The following is a 10,145-nucleotide window of genomic DNA, read 5'->3' as shown; positions in this document are numbered from 1 at the left end:
AGCAGCTAGTTTTAACATTACTTACCTATAGATACTGGTCAAGAAGATTGTCATGATTATCCAGAGTACTCAAGCTTAAGTTTTTCTAGAAAGGTTGAATATAGATATGATTGCTGTCAATAATGTAGTGTGAATATACAAATGGTGAGTTTGAATCCAGATTGAAATATACCAAAAGCATTCAGACAAATACATAGCTGCATTTCTTGTAAAACATTTACAAATGTGTCAGACAATGCTCATAGTAACACAAACTTGAGAAATGTTTGTTTTTTCACTTCACAAACAGTACTAAGCAACTATATGTCTGTTGTTTGTCATTATAAAACATTAAGGTATACTGAACCTCTGCCTGTGGTGGTTTTATCTAAATCCTTGAGGCTTTTATATTCTAAGGGTTTATGGCCCCTCATCTGATGACTCCATGATATCTCAGTTTCATCCAACCTTGAAAGCTGGCCACTTGAAGGGCTGGGTGAAACTAGAATTACTACATAGTGTAACAGGAAAGATATATATCTTGGTACCGTGTTAGCCAGTAGATAGAAAAATATTTAGAATTGAGAGTCCTCAGTGGTTGATACCTTTTAATGGCTAACTGAAAAGATGGTAACAAATTGCAAGCTTCCAGACTACACAGGTCTCTTCATCAGGCAAAGACTAAAAGAAATTCTGAAGAATCACATATTTATGCACAACATAGCACAGAAAAAAAAGGAAAAACTATGGATAAGACAGGTGACATTGTTGAGAGAGGATCTAAAGTGATCCTTCACGGTTGACTCAGTGATTTCCAAATTAATCTAAAGGCCGTTGCCGGCAACTGAAAATGACCAGACGGAGACTCGTGCCTCTGTGTGGGGGATCGAGCAGATCTCTGGGCCCCCGTTTATTGTCTGACTTTTCATAGTCATAGAAATTATACTTCAACCAATCAGCATAAGAACATGTTCACAGTTCTTAACCTATAAGAATACAGGAAAAACTTAACCCATGAGGATACAGTAAAAATGGAAACTACAGATATGGTCATGTCTTTTTGACATAGAAAAACATATTAACAGATGCCTCAGTCTTGTATAGCGATACCCCTATGAGTCTCTTATCTGGCTCACTCGAGTTAGAATACTCAAGGTCTTTATACCAATTATGAACCATAGAGTAGCTGAATAACAAAATGTTATCTTTGTGAGAAACAGGACAGAATTATTTCATAGCAGCTGTAACCTTCTACCTAAGTAAATAACAGAATTTATCTTTAACCAACAACAAAATGGAGTCAAAGCACAAAATGGAGAATCTTTCATAATTTGTTCCTTCACATTCCCCCCTAGATAAATTTTGTTAACTAATGTCCAGCATCAGAGGTACTATCCCAAGCTATAAGCTCGAGGGGTACTGGTCTTCACATGACTGGTGCCATGTTACCAGCCATGGCTGTTGCGGCGTACCCGTCCCCCCTGTATACTAGAATTTATGAATAACAATTATTGATAACAGTAGTTGGGATCTTTTGAAGATAGCCATGCGCTTGGCTTCAACATCTTCATCAGGTAACTTTGTAAAATCGGTGTAGAGAAGAGCAGGGGTGGCAACGCTTTTGGTTTCATCATTAGTTGTCTTAGTGCAGAATTTCCTAATACATACAGAAATGCACCAAAAAACAAGTTTTAGTATTACATACATGACAAGGATAAAGGCAGCGATATGTAACAAACTTTGTAAGATTCCAGCTATCCAGCCGCAAGTCCCTCAAACCAATTGGCTGGATTAAGAAAGGAGAAGGTGTCTGCCCACCAACTGTCCTTATTACGGTCATTGTCTTTATCATATTAATCTCTGAGTCTTTGAATATCTTCTAACTCATGTGAATACTGGCAGCCATCTTAAATACAGTTAAATTTGCATTAGCAAACATAAGGGAAAAAACTTATTGTTTCAGAGCATAAGAATATATAAAAGTACAAAAGAGTATAAAGATATATATTTTCACCTTGACAATCCCCCCTAAACACTAAGTTTTTCCCTAAAAAGAAAGATCCTTCGAGACTGTCCATGTGATGGGGAAAGGGGAGGTGGATTTCTTCATCCAGACACCTCAGAAGCTCTCCCCTTGTGAGAGGCCTCCAGGCAGCTGAACCCTTCACTAGCTTCACATGGAGTTCTCCCGCTGTCCCTAAACTAAATCTCTTAGCATCATCTGAGAGTAAAGGGTATTGTCTATCTTCTTGAGGGGGACGTACTTGTGGATCTCCCCTGGATCAGTGCCATCATACTCTGGTGAGTCTACTTCTTGGTTGAGGAAGGTGCCAGTCGGAGTTGCCTCAGTGATAACCTTTTTATACAGGGGAATAACACAACAGAGGATTATCGATCCAACTACAAGAAGGGCAATTAGTACCAGACAAGCTTGTTGAAAGAATCCTTTGAGCCCACCCAACCAGCCGGAAAAGAAAGATGTGTCTACTCCAACATTAGTTTTTAATTCTGCTGCTAACCCATTTATCTTTTTAAGGGCTATCATGGTCTTTCCATTTACCCCAGAGTTCTGAGGGATATAGGTACAACATTCCTCTCCCACCATCCCACAGACTGCTCCTTTCTCAGCTAAGATCATAACAAGGGCTAGTCGGTTTTGGAGGGTCATTCTAGTATTAGGGCTCAATTCCTCAACTATACCTTGGAAAGCATCACAGGTAAAATTGACAAACCTTTGTTCACTGTAATATATGTAATTGATCCAATCAACATTTTTATTAATCTGCACCTGTGGGATTATAGAAGCAAAGCTAGCATAGATCTAGTTCTGGGCTTTAAATTGGTCAGGCACCCCCCTTGGCACTCCAATGCCATCGACATATATCAATGGATTTTCTTCATAACTCATATGGAGCTGATCGAGACCTCTCCTCTTTCTGGTATATTCATCAGGTGTCTCCGGATCCCAAGGTAAAATCTTGAACTGCATAGCTAGTTTAACAAGGGTGCATTGACCTGTCCAGGCATTAGGCAACCTAGGACGGAGCTTACCATCTCCACATAACCAATAAATGTCGTACATATACTGTGTATGATTAGCTAGCAAGTCAGTATCCAGGGAACTGTTCTCTTTACAGAAACCTGTCTCGAAGACCCCTACTGGTGTACCTGTAGTGTCGTGGGAATTATAGCAGGTATAATTATTAGCTAATACGGTTATCCCCCCTGGGACCTTTAGTTTAGGTGCTTCATGAATTAATGGGACATAATCTGAGCAATCAGTGGGCTTTAAACCCTTCAACAGATTCATAACACAGGCAGTGGTATTAAGTATATCCAATATATCCCAAATTTGATCATCTGGATAATCTGTGGCTCTAACCAATTTATCCCACATTTGTATAACTGACAATTTTATTGGCTATACCCATCTGTACTACTAATCTTTCATGATATTGTACAAACTTATTATTCAAGGATGTTGGAGAATTTAGGCTGTCCCATTCGGTTATCAATATTATTATATGGAAATACGAAAAACCAAAACATGTCCCCTTATTTGCCACTAGTCTGTTTGACCAGCTTGCAGTGCGATACGTGGATCCACGTCGGCCTTCCTTCCAGCTTTACTGACATAGGAATAATGAGGAGGACTTGGTAGGGACCATCATACAAGGGTTCTAGTCCGTGTTTTCTGACATAGCTTTTCACGACCATAAAACCACCAGGCTTCAAATTGTGACAAGTGTCGGTTTCTGCTGAATCTGGAAGGGAAGAAGAAACTAAAACATGGGTGTTAGCAACATTTTTACTAAACTGAATAACATATTGAACTGCACGGTCAGTTTCTTCTGGCAACTACTGAGACTGGAAATTTGCAACTGAGAACCTAGCACCAAACAATATCTCATATGGGGACAGGCCATGTTTTGCAATAGGGGTAGTACGAATGTATAAGAGCCCTGGCCATGGAGCCGTAGTCTCCTGCATCATTTTGGTCAATTGTCCCTTCAATGTGCCATTCAGCCTCTTAACTTTCCCACTGGATTGTGGATGGTACAGAGTATGGAGGGCTACAGTGGATCCAAGCATTGTCAGAACCTCCTGATACACATGAGAAGAAAAGGCCGGGCCTTGGTCACTTTCATCAACTTCTGGAACACCATATCTGCATATAGCTTTCATCACCAGTTCCTTTGCTGTGGTTTTTGCAGTCATGTTGGTAACGGGGAATGCTTCTGGCCAACTGGAGAACATGTCGACAACCACTAGACAATATTCATACCTTCCAGACTTAGGCAACGTGATGTGGTCCACCTGGAGCCTTTGGAAAGGATAGTCGGGCTTAGCAAGGTGCTTCGGGGTTACACGTTGAAGTTGACCGGGATTGCAGGTCTGACAGATACCTCGATGTGTGGGCCCATGCGCCCACGTGGCAATAGCAGGGTACATCCGCTTAGGGAGACACACAAGTTGGTCCTTTTTCCAGCGACCATTGTCCATACGTGCTCCATCAGCTTTCCACTGCTTCACTTCTTCCTTTGGAGACATTCTCTGCATCGTCATTAAGCGGTCTTGCGGGGTCCGGCAGAATACCTCAGTCTGTCGTAGATCATCAGGTTCCTGTAGAGTCAGTGTTTCTTGTAACTGTTTACGCTGAGAGCGTGTGGTCACCATAGCTGGTATGGTCTGTTCAACGGGCAGAAGAGCAGCGGCTTTTGCTTGCATATCCGCAAAGGCGTTACCACCAGTCTGTGGACTGTTCCATAGTACCATGCTCCTTAACTTTGATAATGGCCACCTGGGTAGGTAATTCGATTGAGTCCATGAGGGTTTTAACAGCTTCAACATTCTTCACTGAGTCCCGGCGGTAGTGACAAACCCTCGATTGGCCCATAGGGCTCCGAAATCATGAGCAATACCAAATGCATACTGTGAGTCCGTATATATTAGCCCGCCTGTCTTTGGCCAGAACACATGCAGTAGACAGAGCCTGACGTTCTGCTTCTTGTCCTGACAGGGAGGGAGGGAGTGCAGCTCCGTGCACTACAGTGTCTTCCGTAGTAACAGCTTATCCGGTGTGGAATCTGCTAAAATCATCACCATATCTGGAACCGTCTTTCAGGGCATTGTAGAGAGGTTGCATTATGCGGGATGCGTCCGTTATTCACTGACAACAATAAGTATATAGTCCAAGAAAACGCTGGAGCGCAGTCTCATCTTTTGGAAATGGAAGGGAGCTGACGGCTATTTTTCTTTCTTCTGTGAGGTGTCTGGCACCCTGAAGGAGACAGTGACCCAAAAATATCACTTGACCAAGGCAGAACCGAAGTTTCGAGGCCGAAACCCGACAGTTCAGATCTGCCAGATACTTGCGAAAACTAACAGTGGCAACAATGGCTTCCTGCTCTGTCTGTGCACACAACAAAAGATTATCCACATACTGAAGCAACGTGACATAAGCATATTCTAACTGACAGGGTTAAAGACACTCGCCCATATTTTTTTGCAAACTGATTGGGAAAGGGCGTGTAGGATACACATCTCATTATATTCATCTGCATAGGGGTTATATAACGTAAGGACCATCTGACCATCATCTTGGCTCACCAACTCTCTAGGTCTGCTCAGGTGCACTTATACGTCCATCATATTATCTTTGTCTGTAAAATGGGAAAGGTTTATTCTCAGGGTCAGCCAATTATTTTAGCATAGCTAGCTAGTCAGAGGGCTTCCAGGGATAATTGTTATGAAAGGCAATTCAGAATCACAATGGACATGGAGGTCAGAGCACATACAGTGAACTGACAATAACCCAAAATAATAGAACGAGCTCTGAGACGTGGGAACTCTGCAGACCGCAATCCCTAAGCCTATCAAACCACACTAAAGGTAGCCGTGGAGCGCTCCTGACCAGAAACTAGGCGCCTCGTCACAGCCTGAGAAACTAGCTAATCCTGAAGATAGAAAAATAAGCCTACCTTGCCTCAGAGAAATTCCCCAAAGGAAAAGGCAGCCCCCCACATATAATGACTGTGAGTAAGATGAAAACACAAACATAGAGATGAAACAGAATTAGCAAAGTGAGGCCCGACTAGCTGAACAGAACGAGGATAGGGAAGATAACTTTGCGGTCAGCACAAAAACCTATAAAAATCCACGCAGAGGGGACAAAAAGACCCTCCGCACCGACTAACAGTACGGAGGTGGTCCCTCTGCGTCTCAGAGCTTCCAGCAGGCAAGAAAAACCAATAAAGCAAGCTGGACAGAAAAATAGCAACAAAAAAACATAAGCAAAACTTAGCTTTGCAGAGCAGCAGGCCACAGGAATGATCCAGGGAAAAAACAAGTCCCACACTGAAACATTGACAGGAAGCATAGATCAAAGCATCAGGTGGAGTTAAGTAGAGAAGAAGCTAACGAGCTCACCAGATCACCTGAGGGAGGAAACTCAGAAGCTGCAGTACCACTTTCCTCCACAAACGGAAGATCCCAGAGAGAATCAGCCGAAGTACCACTTGTGACCACAGGAGTGAATTCTGCCACAGAATTCACAACAGATACAACTCCTGTATCTGTCTTACACTACCTGATATGGTTGGTTCTCTGGTGGTGGGGGTGACATGACGACTGGTTGGGGGTGACATGACATGCTGGTCTACAGCTCCTTCCCAAAAGGATTACTATCAGCTTACTCCCAAAAGTTAATGTCCCCACTACCCACTAACCACAATCCTGTGTCAGCTTCTTATATCACTACATGTGATCTTGTCTGGACAGGATTCAGCGTAATTCACTTAGGTTGGGTTGCAGCACAGATTATACAAGTATTTCTCCAGTCTGGGTTTGTCTGACCGTAATATTTACAAGTCCATCTGTCTTGTCTTGGTCTGAGAATTAACATGGCGAGGGAGATTTCCAGACACAGGGTTAAAATAAATATTGGAGTATGAGACTGGATTTGTGTAAGGGAGGGGGGCTGGAGCTGAAGTCTTCTGCTTGGGCCACTGATAAGGAACAAGCTGGGAGCTGTGTCCTTGCAGCTGTGGGGGGGGTGGGGCTGAGAGCAGTGGGGGCTAGAGAGTGCAGCTGCTGATACAGAATGGGTTAAGTTCTTCTGGAAACTTTGTACTACTTTTTTTTTTTTCTCAATGCATTGCCCAGAATGGAAGTCTCAGTATCGGGTCTCATTGACATTATTGCCTCTTTCAATTCAGATTTAAGGCCGGACATCAAAGCTACTGCAAAAAGGTGTGAATGGGCTTTATTATACAGTGAAAACCCCAAATCTTTAAGTACTACCATAAGACGACCATAGAACTTCTCGGCAGTCTCCCCTTTGTCCTGTGTGACATCTGTGAGGGAGTAGCGTGGTCCGCTCGTCTATCTTGTGCCCAAACCTTTAAAGCATTACAGAAATCAACATCACTCTCATAGGTTCCCCCTCAATAATTGGAAAATACCCCTCCCCAGCCTTCACATGGAGTAAGTGTAACAGATCTCTCCAGGGAGTGGAATAAATCTCTCGATTCGCTGCTATTTGTCTATAGAAAACCATGGGGGATATTTCTGAATCGGGTAACTAAAGTAGGAGGGGGTGGATACTCATAACCACTAGCAATACTAAGCATACCAGGGACTGGTGCTGGCGGTGGCTGATAATAAGTGCCGTCAGCGTTTAGCAAGGGAAAGGTGGGGGCTACAACTCCGGGTCTTCTTGCTTCACAATTGTAACAGACCTGTCTCCACTGAGAATTAGTAACTCCGCATACATCACAAATCCACCCGGCAGGATCATAGGGTGGGGGCACACTGAGTTTTGGCAACCCAGAATATATTGGTGCTTTGGGATTTAGGGGCACGGAGCTTACAGTCGGGAGGAGAGGCTTGATTTCCTAGGGAGGGACCATATCATCTAACAGGGAGCCCCCCTGTTTCAGATTATTATTTTTTAATTATTTGTCTTTCTAACACATTACCCTCAATCACTTTCTCAATTCCTTCCTGCACCACAAAACATTCAGCCACTTTCTCAGTCTTTGTCATAGTAGTAGACAGCTTCCCTTTTTCAACGTAACAAAAACAAATCCGAATTCACTTTCTCTGTTAATCCTTAATTTGCTATATATCAACCACTCAACTTGAAGCAGATAAATCTTTTACCAATCTTTTAATTACACTGATAACCAAACTATCATACAAGTTCCTTCTAAAACAAGACACCATATTTTACTTTAAACTTACAATAATTCTTACTACACAAGGAGAGGATGCAGCGACTCGCCCCCTCCATACCAGAAACACGGAACAGATAAGAACATCACAGCATTCCTCAACACAGAAAGCAGAAAGACACAGCGCAGTTGTTTGACCCCTCCCATCGGGAAATCTACACATAAACAGAATACAGCAGTTCTCAGACTTAATTAATTTCTACAAAACCTTCATCACACAATTCATATGCCAGAACACCTTAGAAAAACCAATGATTGAGAATATTTTCCTCATCTTTGGGCTAACAGTATCAGATTCAACACACAAATTCAAAGTCTTCTCTTACTTCCATGGAAACATGATTCTCCTTTAGAGCTAAATATCCTTACCTAGTTGTGCACAATACCGAGAGGCCTTTACGGTTTGTTCCACTGGGTCTCTCTGTCCCCCGCTGGGACAACACAAAAACGCGGTACTCAGTGAAAGGAGGAGGGCGTCTTAGACTTCCCTCCGAATACCTCTGGATATATATATTGTATACTTCTATATATTCCTGAGTTACGTATCCTACCCAATCTTCGATCACCTCACCGCGCCTGATTCTTACAATGATCAGGAATTCAGGATATTTTGACTATAAAGAGAATTACATCACTGGTCAATCCGGGGTGTCCGTCCCTTATGAGGTACGGTTCGAGCACTGGGCTCCCAACGGAACTACACCTCTATATGATTCCACCCAAAAATCACCCACCATCGGGGACAAACCTCAGATCCTCTTTGCAGCAACAAACACAGGAAAACCACACCAAACGGTCAGTCTGGACAGTATAACTGCCAACTTACCGTGGTTGTTGTGGGGGATGATCAGTCCCAATTTTCCAGTGCCCGTGTCCGCTCCGAGGGTCCTTTGTCTGGTTGTCCTCCGGGGGCAGAGGCGTTCCTGGTTGGGGCCCCACGTTGGGCGCCAAGCTGTTGAGGGAGGATCTAAAGTGATCCTTCACGGTTGACTCAGTGATTTCCAAATTAATCTAAAGGGCGTTGCCGGCAACTGAAAATGACCAGACGGAGACTCGTGCCTCTCTGTGGGGGATCGAGCAGATCTCTGGGCCCCTGTTTATTGTCTGACTTTTCATAGTCATAGAAATTATACTTCAACCAATCAGCATAAGAACACGTTCACAGTTCTTAACCTATAAGAATACAGGAAAAACTTAACCCATGAGGATACAGTAAAAATGGAAACTACAGATATGGTCATGTCTTTTTGGCATAGAAAAACATATTAACAGATGCCTCAGTCTTGTATAGCGATACCCCCATGAGTCTCTTATCTGGCTCACTCGAGTTAGAATACTCAAGGTCTTTATACCAATTATGAACCATAGACTAGCTGAATAACAAAATGTTATCTTTGTGAGAAACAGGACAGAATTATTTCATAGCAGCTGTAACCTTCTACATAAGTAAATAACAGAATTTATCTTTAACCAACAACAAAATGGAGTCAAAGCACAAAATGGAGAATCTTTCATAATTTGTTCCTTCACAACATGAAGCAGAATTAACATGAGTGATAAACAGTTATGTCCATAAATATTGGGCCAGTTCTTAGATAAGGATTGTTTTATTGTCCTCTGATTAGGGTCTCTGTTGTGATGACCCCTCATAGTCTGAGGGGCAAGTTCCTTAGTTGATGTAAAAAGACTTAAATCTGTGTGACACATTCATTCCTGCATTAAGACTGTCAAAGGTCTTCATCAGTTTATATTCCTAGACTCTTCTGTCTCTCTGAGATTTGAAGCTACCTTTTAACACAAGTAATTTCATGTCCATAATGTTATGATTTGGTAGACAAAAATGTATTGCCACAGGTAGATCCATTCTTTTTTCTCTTATTGTGTGGCGGTGAGAATTCATTCTTGTTCTAAGCTTTTGCCCTGTCTCCCCCA

The 10,145-nt window shown here is 42.6% G+C and overlaps 1 long non-coding RNA gene across 1 annotated transcript; it reads right to left on the bottom strand.

Annotated features, from left to right (window-relative positions):
• Positions 1–1,554: 1,554 nt before the first annotated feature.
• LOC138657877 (uncharacterized) lies at positions 1,555–9,114 on the bottom strand. Its single transcript, XR_011317235.1, has 2 exons — positions 9,040–9,114; positions 1,555–1,636 (listed from the first exon to the last, which is right to left on the bottom strand). It is a non-coding gene; the product is annotated as an uncharacterized lncRNA (long non-coding RNA).
• Positions 9,115–10,145: the final 1,031 nt, after the last annotated feature.

The sequence above is a fragment of the Ranitomeya imitator genome, chromosome 1, assembly GCF_032444005.1.
Source record: "Ranitomeya imitator isolate aRanImi1 chromosome 1, aRanImi1.pri, whole genome shotgun sequence".
In the NCBI taxonomy this organism is placed as follows: Eukaryota; Metazoa; Chordata; class Amphibia; order Anura; family Dendrobatidae; genus Ranitomeya; species Ranitomeya imitator.
This window is presented reverse-complemented; position numbering and strand designations above follow the sequence as displayed.